Genomic DNA, 10,641 nt, shown 5'->3' with positions numbered 1-10,641 from the left:
CCTGAGTCCACAGTGCTGAGCACATGCACAGAATGATGACCTGACCATTTTCTGCCAGGACGCACCTCTTACATTTTTCTATGTATTTATTTAAATGGGAGACAGGCAAAGTCAGAGACAGAGACCCCTGCCTGCTAGGTCACTCCCCAGACACCAGACAGCCAGGGCTGGGCCAGGCTGAAGCTGGGAGCCAGGAGCTCCATGGAGTCACAGAGGTGGTGCAGGGGCCCAGGGTGCACAAGCATGGGGGCTGGCTGGGGCTGGCTGGATGCAGAGCCGGGACCCGCGGTGCCTTCACTGCTGCAGCCAGTGCCCACCCACTGCCCCGCAGGCGCCAGGGGATGGCCACGGCTGCCCCACCCCGGCCCTGCCACTCCGCCTCCTCTGCCAGGCAGGGCAGTGGGGTGGGGGGAGCGCGAGGGGCCACAGGTTCTGTCGGCCTCTCCCCAGCCCCTCCCGGTGCACTGAACTTCAACCGACCCTACCAGAGAAATGCAAGACCCTGGTGGCCCCGGAGATCAGCATCTCGCTGGACCAAAGCGAGGGCTCCCCGCTGTCCAACGACTTCCTGGACACGCCGACAACCTGGACATGAACGTGGACAACATTGAGACCCCCAACGAGATGGACTCGCTCGAGTTCCTGGGCAATGGCAATGAGCTGGAGTGGGAAGGTAAGGGCCACAGGGCTGTCCCAGTCTTGGCCACGGGCGCGGGGTGCGGGGTCCGCGGGGGCCACGGAATGGCGCGGGGTTCATGCGCACCTGCACCTGTCGCCACCGCGCGGGTCTTCCCCAAGATCCTCGAAGGGGACCACGGCCCGCGGCCTGCCCGGCTTTTCGAGTGCTTGCTCTGGGCGCTGGGGACACGGGGCGACACAGCGGGGACGTGGCGGGAGGTGACACGGCTCTGCCCACAGGTGTGGGCAGCCATGACACCAAGGGCAGGGCGGAGTGTGGGTGTGGCTGGCACGGAGCAGGGGGCAGGGACGCTGCTCCAATCCTAGGGAGCCCAGGACGACCCGGCCCCTTGTCCACACTGCCGGGGAGGTGGAAGCTCTGGCCAGGGTAACCGAGTGGGGTCCTTGGAAAGGATGCCCGGCACAGGCCTGGGGGGTGGTGAGGGGTGGAGTGGCCGAGCAGGAGCTAGGGGAGAGGGAGGCAGGCGCAGGTCTCACAACCCCAGTGGCCACAGTGAGGGCTCTGGCGGGACACGCGGAGCAGGATCGGCCAGGTCTGATGTCCACGCGTGTGGGACAATCTCACAGTCACGGCCAGCGAGGAGCGGCAGGTGGGGGCGGGGCCCAGGGAGGAAGCAGGAGGGACTTCCCTCCAGGATTTCAGAGAGCAGTAAACAGATCCTCTCTGACAATCGCACTCTTCCTAGGTTTTCATTTGCTTTTCTGATTTATTTGAAACGCAAAGTCAGAGAGAGAGATGGAGAGCGAGCAAGCACGCTCCCATCCGCTGGGTCACTCCCCACATGGCCACAACGGTCGGCGCTGGGCCAGGCTGGAGCCAGGAGCAGGAGCTCCATCTGGGTCTCCCACGCAGGTGCAGGGCCCCCGGCACTTGAGCCCTCACCGCTGCCCCCAGGGAGCGCATGGGCAGGGAGCTGGATCCGAATCCAGTCTGACCCAGGATGCCCCTGTCTCAATCTCCTCACCAAACATGGGTCCCGAGGTCCCCACTGGACGCGGCCCCCAGCAGAGCGAGGACGGCGCCCGGCGCTCAGCGGCCGAGCAGAGCCCAAGAGCCTGAGAGCCTGAGAGCCCAAGGCGGGAGCGCTGTGTGCGGGACTCCAGGGCAGACCAGGCCAGGAGGGCTCCCGCTTCCCCCATCAGGTCCTGGGTCCCTCCCCAGCTCTGCTCTGGACTCAGCCTGCATGGGTGGCCCGGGTGCTCCCGGCCAGCACCGGAAGACCCTGATGGCGCTTGCGCGCCCCAGCACGGCAGATCCAGGGGGCCCGGATGGCGCTCCCGCCCTAGCATGGCAGGTCTGGGGAGTGACCGGAAGGGAGCTGGGTCTGACTCCCATGGCACAGCTGTGGACCCCAGTTCCCCCACTGCTGTCAGCAAGGTGGCTCTGCCCAGGGGTGGGGGATATGGAGTAGCACACCATGAACCCCCAGGCCCTCTGGCTGCTCGCGTCAGTTAAGGGGCAAGAGACCCAGGAAGTGTTAGGAGTCAAATGTCCGGGAGGCGCAATCTCGGAAGGCTTTCTGGAGGAGTTGGCACTTGAGCCAGGTCCTGTCAGGGCACAGGCGGCCAGGTCGGGAGAAGGAAGGCAGCCACGAGAGGCCAGCGCATCCAGCCCAGGGGTGCTGCTTCCAGATGACACCCCGGTGGCCCCCGGCAAGAACATGCCTGGGGACAGCGCGGACCTGTTTGGGGACGGCGTGGCAGAGGACAGCGGTGCGGCCAATGGGCGCCTGTGGCTCACAGTCATCATCGGGGAGCAGGAGCACCGCATCGACCTGCACATGATCCAGCTGCACATGAAGGTGGTCACGCACGGAGGTGACGTCCCCGGGTACCTGTGCTCACCCATGGAGGTTGACCCCTGTACCCGTAGTCACCTCGGAGGTCGGACCCCCCCATACCTGTGGTCACCCCAAAGGTCGACCCACCCCCGTACCCGTGGTCACCCCAGAGGTCGGACCCCTGTACCCGTGGTCACCCCGGAGGTCGGACCCCTGTACCCATGGTCATCCCGGAGGTCACCCCTCCTGTACCCGTGGTCACCCTGAAGGTCGGACCCCCCCATACCCGTGGTCACCCCGGAGGTCGGACCACCCCCTGTACCCGTGGTCACCCCGGAGGTTGGATGTTGGCCCCCCTGCCGGTCTGGCAGCCCCTCCGTGCCCCACCACAGCGGAGGGTGGAGCCTGCATGGCTCCGAGCTCTGAGACGGCCGCCCTCGGCCGGCCGCCTCTCCCCAGGCAACCACGGCGAGGGCCTCAACGCCATCATCGTCTTCACCTCCTGCTTCCTCCCCAACAGCAGCTGCGCTGACTACCACTGTGTCATGGAGAACCTGTCCTGTGAGCAGGCGGTGGGGCGGGGTGGGCGGGGCAGGGCAGGCGCGGGGCGTGGCTGCTCACCCAGGCTCTCTGCCCTGCTGGCCCCACTCACCAAGCCTGGGCCTTCCCCTGGACCCCTGTCTCGGCAGCTGCTGCCTCCACCACACATGTCCATCACCAACACTACCATCATCTTCATCATCACCACCAACACTACCGTGAGCACCAACACTACCACCCTGATCCCCATCACACGTCTGTCTCCACCACCACCACCACCACACGCCGGTCACACCCGTCACCGCCTCCCACGCCGCAGCCACAGGCCGGGCGCCCACCACATCCACACCCGCAGCCGCCCGGACAGGCTCAGTCCCCGGCCCCAGGTCACAGTTTCACAGGGAGGATGAGTGACAGTTGTCCATCATTGCCACTCTCACTCCTGGACCCCCAGAGTTCCACCCAGCACAGGCGGCCAGCGGGGCGGGGACCCCCAGGTACCCGGTGTACTGAGCTGGGTGGTCATGTCCACCCCCAAGGCCCGCCCAGAGGGGGCCCAAGGGGCTGGAACACGACCCCTGCCCCAGATCCCCCGATCCTTCCCAGAGCCCCCTGACCCTCCCCAAAGCCTGAGGCACCCTCCACAGAGTCCGTGGGCCCCCTCCACCAGAGCCCCCGACCCTTCCCAGAGACCCCCGCCCCTCCCCAGAGCCCGCGGCCCTCTCCTTCAAGCCCCACGCCTCGCCCGAGGGGGGACCTCGATCCCTGAGGCCCACGGGGGAGGCCCGGGCTGGGCGCGGCCACCCTGAACCCGACCCGCTGCCCCACGCAGCTAAGTCAATAGCAACCTGGAGCTCCTGGTGGCCGAGGACTACATGATACTTTTCTGAATGGCGCCACACCTGGCGCAGGATGCTGGGCCTCGGCTGGTGAGGGTGTGGGTGTGGGCGCACTGCCTGGGGTGCTCCACACTCTGATCCACCCAGGCCCTCAGCTGCCCTTGGCTTGTAGGAAGCTTTTGTTTTCAAGACATACTACAGTGCAGTTATAATCAAAAGTCTGGTACTGACAAAAATGAAAAAGAAAAAAAGAGGTAAAACATTAGACCAATGGAACAGAATAGAAACACCTAAAATAAATCCATGGGCCTCCAAACAACTTAAATTTGACAAAGGAGCTAAAATCAATCCCTGCAGCAAGGTCAGTCTCTACAGCAAATGTTTTGGGACTACTGGGTCTCTACATGCAGAAGTAAGAAATAAGACCCCTGCCCTACATCTACACAAAATCCTTCAAAATGGATCAATGTCCTAAACCTAGAGGACTATCAAATTACTAAGGAACATTGGAGAAACTCTGCAAGACATTGGCCTAGGGAAACACTTCTTGGAAAAGGCCCTAGAAGCACACACAATCAAAGCCCAAACTGACAAATGGGATTACATCAAGTTGAGAAGCTGTGCACTGCAAAGGAAACACTAAACAAAGTAAAGAGGCCATTGACAGAATGGGAGAAATTATTTGCAAACTAGGAAAATTATAAAGGATTAACATCCAGAATCTATAAAGAGCTCAATAAACTTGACTACAACAAAACAATCCAGTTAAGAAATGTGCAAATGACTTAAACAGGCATTTTTAAAAGAGGAAATTAAAATGGCCAATAGACACATGAAAAAATTCTCAGGATCACAAGCCATCAGGGAAATGCAAATCAAAACCACAATAAATTTTCACCACAACCCAGTTAGAATGAATCTCATACAGAAATCAACAAAAAACAAATGCTGGCAAGCATGTGGGGAAAAGGTACCCTAATCCACTGTTAGTGGGAATGTAATCTGGTACAGCCACTTTGGAATACAGTATGGAGATACTTCAGAAATCTGAACAAAGACCTACCATATGACCCAGTCATCTTGCTCCTAGGAATTTACTCAAAGAAAATAAAATCAGCATATGAAAATGTTTTCTGTAACTGCATGTTCATTACAGCTCAGTTCACAATTGATAAGATCTCCCTGATCTGTGGTAACTAATAGAGCACCTAACAGGTAATCTACAGAAGTGAAATGACACTGTGATAGGCTATGATTTTGAACAGCCCTTATCTCAACTGTTGAACACGTTTTTTTAATATTGTTTATTGAGCTGTTTTGTTTCTTTTGCTCTTGTTGAGTTTCTTGAACTTGTGCAGAATTAATCTTATGTGTGTAAAGTTAACTGAATAGATCTTTGTAAAAAATAAGAATGGGAATAGGAGAGGGAGGAGGAAGAAGGGTGGGAGTGCAGTTGGGAGGGAGAGTAGGGTGGGAAAGACCACAATGTTCCTAAATTTGTACTTATGAAATGTGTGAAATTTTATGCATTAAAAAAGGTTTCTAGGTAGAATATGTTACATTCTTTTAAATTTAAAAATATTTGTTTAACCGGGAGACAAAGAAAGAAATGGAGAACTCCCATCTCCTGGTTCACCTCCTACATGGCTTCAGTAGCCAAGTGAGAGGTTAAAACCAGGAGCTAGAAACTGAATCCAGGTCTGTTCTGTAGGTGGTAAGAATCCAGTTACTTGAGTGATGATGGATTAATCCCATGGTCTACATTAGCAAGAAATTGCAGTCAGGAGTTAGAGAAGACTCAAACTGAAGCATTCTGATATGGGGCATAACCTCTTAACCAGTGTCTTAACTACTAAGCCAAATGTCTGCTCCAATAGAAGGTTTATAACAGAGAAATCACCTATATCCTGGCTGCACTTTAACATTTATTTATATATATTCATATATATACAGTTATTCATATATATATATGTGTGTATATATATCCATATCCATTTCCAGATAAGCTGCTTTATTTTGTGGTAATCACTGGAGATCTCAACAATAAATTCCAACGGTTTCTTTTGGTACTGTTTTCAAAAAGGTGTACAGAATAAGAAGTGTAAGCATTTTGTTTCATCCAACATATTATTATAACAACTTAATTCAACTTTATTTTTAAAGTGTTTTATTAAGATTATAAGTAGTTCACAGATATAATTCTTAGATCCTTTCTGCTCTCAACTTTATAACTTCTTCAATGACATTTTAAATTTACTTTATAATCATAGGCTTAATGTTCCACTGAATAAAGGGATGAACAAATTAAAAGTAGAAAGAACAATGTTCAAAAGGCATACAGAAAATTCTTGTAAATAATAAAATGCCAAGACATAAATTTCCAACATATATATTTTAGCTTTGTACTATATATATTAGCTACCACAAATCAGAAAAAATGTGCTATTAATCTTTTTGAGTCTGGCTTACTTCACTGAGCATTATGGTGTCAAATGACATCCACTTTGTGGCAAAAGATAGGATTTCAGTCTTTTTATGGATGAGTAGCCATCCTTCTTGTATACGAACATTTTCTTTATCCAGTCATCTGTTGATGGACACTGGGGTAGATTCCATATCTTATGTATTATAAATTGAGCTGCTATAAACATGATAGGTACACATACCTCTTCTATATGCTTCATTTCCTTTGAATATATTCCCTGGAGTGAGATGGCTTGGTCATATGATAGATTTATTTTTAGATTTCTGAGGAATCTCCATAAAGTCTTCCTTATAGGTTGTACCAGTTTACACTGCCACCAGTGTTTGTTAGTGTATCTTTTTCTCCACATCCTCAGCAGCATTTATTATTTTTGGGTGATAGCCATTGTGACTGGGGTGAAGTGACAACTCATTGTTTCTCTTTGCATTTCCTTGATGGCTAGTGATCCTGAGAACTTTTTATCTCTGTTGGCCATTTGTTTTTCAGCCTTTAAAAATGCCTATTCATGCCTTTGGCCATTTAACTTATTGCTCGTTTTGTTGTTTTCTTGAGCTCCTTATGTATTTTGTATATTTACCTTTATTAGATGCATAGTTTGCGATATTTTCTTCGATTCTGTCTGTTATTTATTCACTATGTTGATTGCTTCCTTGGCTGTGCAGAAGCTTCTAAGCTTGATGTAATCCCATTGGTCCCTTTTTTTTGTTTTTATTGCCTGTGCTTCTTGGGTCTTATCATGAAGTCTTTGTCAATACCAATGTCTTGCAGTGTTTATATATATATATATATATTTTAAATGATTTAATTATTTATTTGAAAGTAAGAGTTACAGAGAGGGAGAAAGGGTTAGAGGAGGAAAGAGGAGAGAGAATGAGAGAGTGAGAGAGAGATAGTATCTTCCATCTACTGATTCACTCTTCAGTGGTAGCAAAGGTCAGGGCTGAACCAATTACAAGCTAGGATCCAGGATCTACATCTGAGTCTCCCACATGGGTGGGAGGAGCCCAAACACTTTTGCCACCTTCTACTAGTTTTTGTAGGCCATTAGCAGCAAGCTGGATCAGAAGTGGAGCAGCCAAGACATGAACCAATGCATATATAGGATACTGGGATTGCAGGCAGTGTTTTTATCTGTTACACCATGATACCGGTCCTTATGTTATATTTTTAACATCGCTCTTACAGGAGGAGAGCAGAAATATTTTCAAAGAAGGCTCATTTGACAACACAGAATGTAAGAAATTGAGAAACAGCACTTTTTAAAAAATTTTATTTAATAAATATAATTTTTGAAAGTACAACTTTTGGATTATAGTGGGTTTTTCCCCCATAACCACCCTCCCACTTGCAAACCATCCCATCTCCTACTCCCTCTCCCATCCAATTCCTCATCAAGATTCATTTTCAATTATCTTTATATACAGAAGATCAACTTGTATACTTGCTTCGCATGTAGGACCTCTGTCCTTAATTTGTTGTACTGTGCGAATTAACGGTAAAATTACTACTGAAACAGTACTTTATATTTGTGTGTCTGTGTGGCTGCAGTCTGTTGAAATCTTTACTTAGTATATACCAAGTTGATCTTTTGTATATAAAGATAATTGAAAATGAATCTTTTTTTTTTTTTACAGGCAGAGTGGACAGTGAGAGAGATAGAGAGAAAGGTCTTCCTTTTCCATTGTTTCACCCTCCACTGGCTGCTGCAGCCAGCACTCTGCGGCTGGCGCACCATGCCAATCCGAAGCCAGGAGCCACGTGCTTCTCCTGGTCTCCCATGTGGGTGCAGGGCCAAAGCACTTGGGCCATCCTCCACTGCACTCCTGGACCATAGCAGAGAGCTGGACAGGAAGAGGAGTGACTGGGACAGATTCCGGCTCCCCAACCAGGACTAGAAACTGGGGTGCCAGCATTGCAGGTGGAGGATAGCCTATTCAGCCATGGTGCCAGCTGAAAATGAATCTTGATGAAGAATTGGATGGGAGAGGGAGTAGGAGATGGGATGATTTGTGAGTGGGAGGGAGGTTATGGGGGGCAAAACTGCTATAATCCAAAAGTTGTACTTTCAAAATTTATATTTATTAAATAAAAGTTTAAAAAAAGTCTCTCATTATCAGGAGTGAGACTGTTCAGGTATCAATTTATTCTCCAGTTGAATTAACTATGAACCACTACTGATTAGATAAAGAAAAGCAAATGCCAGTGACATGTAGCCTTTTTGACATGTCTAGATATTTTTAGAAATATCTTAAAGACATTTTAGGCTTAAAGATTTCTGGTATGACCTACAGGCCTAAGGACAGATTATTTAATTATTTAAAATAGTCATAGAGAGAAAGGGAGACACAGATCTTCCATCTGCTGATTCACTCCCCAGATGATTGCTTCATCTGTGTCTCTCACAAGGGTTGTAGGGGCCCAAACACTTGGGCCATCTGCTTTTCCCAGGCCATTGGTAAGGAATGGATCAGGAGTGATGCATCCAGGATATAAACCAGTACCTACATGGGATGCCCACATCACAGGCAACGACTTTATCCTTTGTGCCACAATGTCAGCTCCCCAGCAACATCTCTTGATACCATGTTGAGTACAGCAGAAAATATATTCAACCTATTGTTCCTTACAGGTAGGTCATTTCACATCCAAAAATTCTTTAAGGATTTATTTGTTTATGTGAAAGTCAGAGTTACACAGAGAGAAGGAGAGACAGAAAGAGATTTTTGATACATTGGTTCACTCTCTAGATGGCCACAATAGCCAGAGCTGGGCTAAGCTGAAGCCAGACATCTGGAGTTTCTTCTGGGTATCCCATAAGTGTGACACAGGCCCATACACTTGGGTCATCTTTTGCTGCTTTTCCCAAGCTATTATCACAGAGTTGGATCAAAAGTGGGGCATCTTGAACTTGAACTGACACCCATACATGATGCTGGTATCACAGGCAGTGACTTAACCTGGCAGCCCCAGAGACAGCAATTCTAAGTGATGTTATTATGTTTAGTGGTTCTATAAAGGTACTCCCATCACCTTATTTTTATGTAAATTGCCTTTACTGACATATCTCTTTTTTAAAAAAGATTTATTTATTGGAAAAGCAGAGTTACAGAGAGGCAGAGCCAGAGTGGGATAGAATATCTCCCATCTGCTGGTTCACTTCCCAAATGGCCGAAATGGCTGGAGCTGGGCTGATCCATAGCCCAGAGCCAAGAGCTTCTTCCAGGCTTCCCATGTGGATGCAGGGGCTCAAGGAACTGAGCCATCTTTCACTGTTTTCCTAGGCACATTATCAGAGAGTTGGGTCAGAAGTGGAGCAGCCAGGACTCAAACCAGTTCTCATACCGGATGCTGGCACTGTAGGAAGTGGTTTTACCAACTGTGTGACAGTGGCAGGCCCTGAGCCATCACTTTTAAAATATATCTGTTGGAAGATGAATGTAAGCCTTTGCTTTTCTCTTCTACTCTAATATGCAACATTATTTCTTAGCTCCCATGCATGGTAAGGTTAAAATGTGGCAAACCTCTTTACATAGATTTGTCAAGCAAGTGTGGAAGGTAATTTAGGTAATAAGTAGAAATTATTACAACCAATTTTTATCAATAACTTTTTCTTTTTCACTGGCATCAAACTCAAAAGCTACTGTCTGGTTTCTGATCTGTGAACTTCTCTAAAGTAGTTTCATCCCAGTGTAAGGGAAATTATGATCAGCCCACACATCAAAAATGGTAGTATACCCGTTAGCCTCTTCAGTACTAGCATATACAGCTTCATGGTAGCATGTAGTGAAATGTTCAGCAGTACCAACTGCCAAACCAGTGTCAGTGGATAGCACAGTCAGTCTTAAAAAGAGACAGCACTCCCATTAAAAGAAAGTTGCAACAATTTTGCTCAGTTCTTGCCAAGTGAACCCCCTCTATCAAATTATAATTGAATTGTATTTAAACTTGTATCAGACAAATGAATGCCTAATATAAAAAAATAATATTTGATGTTTGCCTCAACTTGGAGACTTAATTTTGGTGCTGAGTTATCATGCTAAAACTGAACATTTTAGGCTACTTAACAATTTTTACATACCCAATTAAAGATGTAAGGTATATGCTGATATTCAATATAAACCAGTGGAACAATATGGTAATCATTTGACTTTTTAGTCCAAAACCAAGTAATTCCCAACTCCATCAACATTTTTTTTTATTTTTTGACAGGCAGAGTGGACAGTGAGAGAGAGAGACAGAGAGAAAGGTCTTCCTTTGCCGTTGGTTCACCCTCCAATGGCCGCTGTGGCCGGCGCAC

General features: G+C 48.7%; 1 pseudogene; it reads left to right on the top strand.

The window, feature by feature from the left end:
• The first annotated feature begins 341 nt into the window (after nt 1–341).
• On the top strand, nt 342–3,953 carry LOC149119390 (caytaxin-like; annotated as a pseudogene).
• The last annotated feature ends 6,688 nt before the right edge of the window (nt 3,954–10,641 follow it).

Source organism: Oryctolagus cuniculus, chromosome Y, assembly GCF_051225735.1.
Source record: "Oryctolagus cuniculus isolate XC-2025 breed Fujian yellow rabbit chromosome Y, ASM5122573v1, whole genome shotgun sequence".
Classification (NCBI taxonomy): Eukaryota; Metazoa; Chordata; class Mammalia; order Lagomorpha; family Leporidae; genus Oryctolagus; species Oryctolagus cuniculus.
The sequence above is the reverse complement of the archived record's forward strand: the minus strand, read 5'-3'. Positions and strand labels throughout refer to the sequence as shown.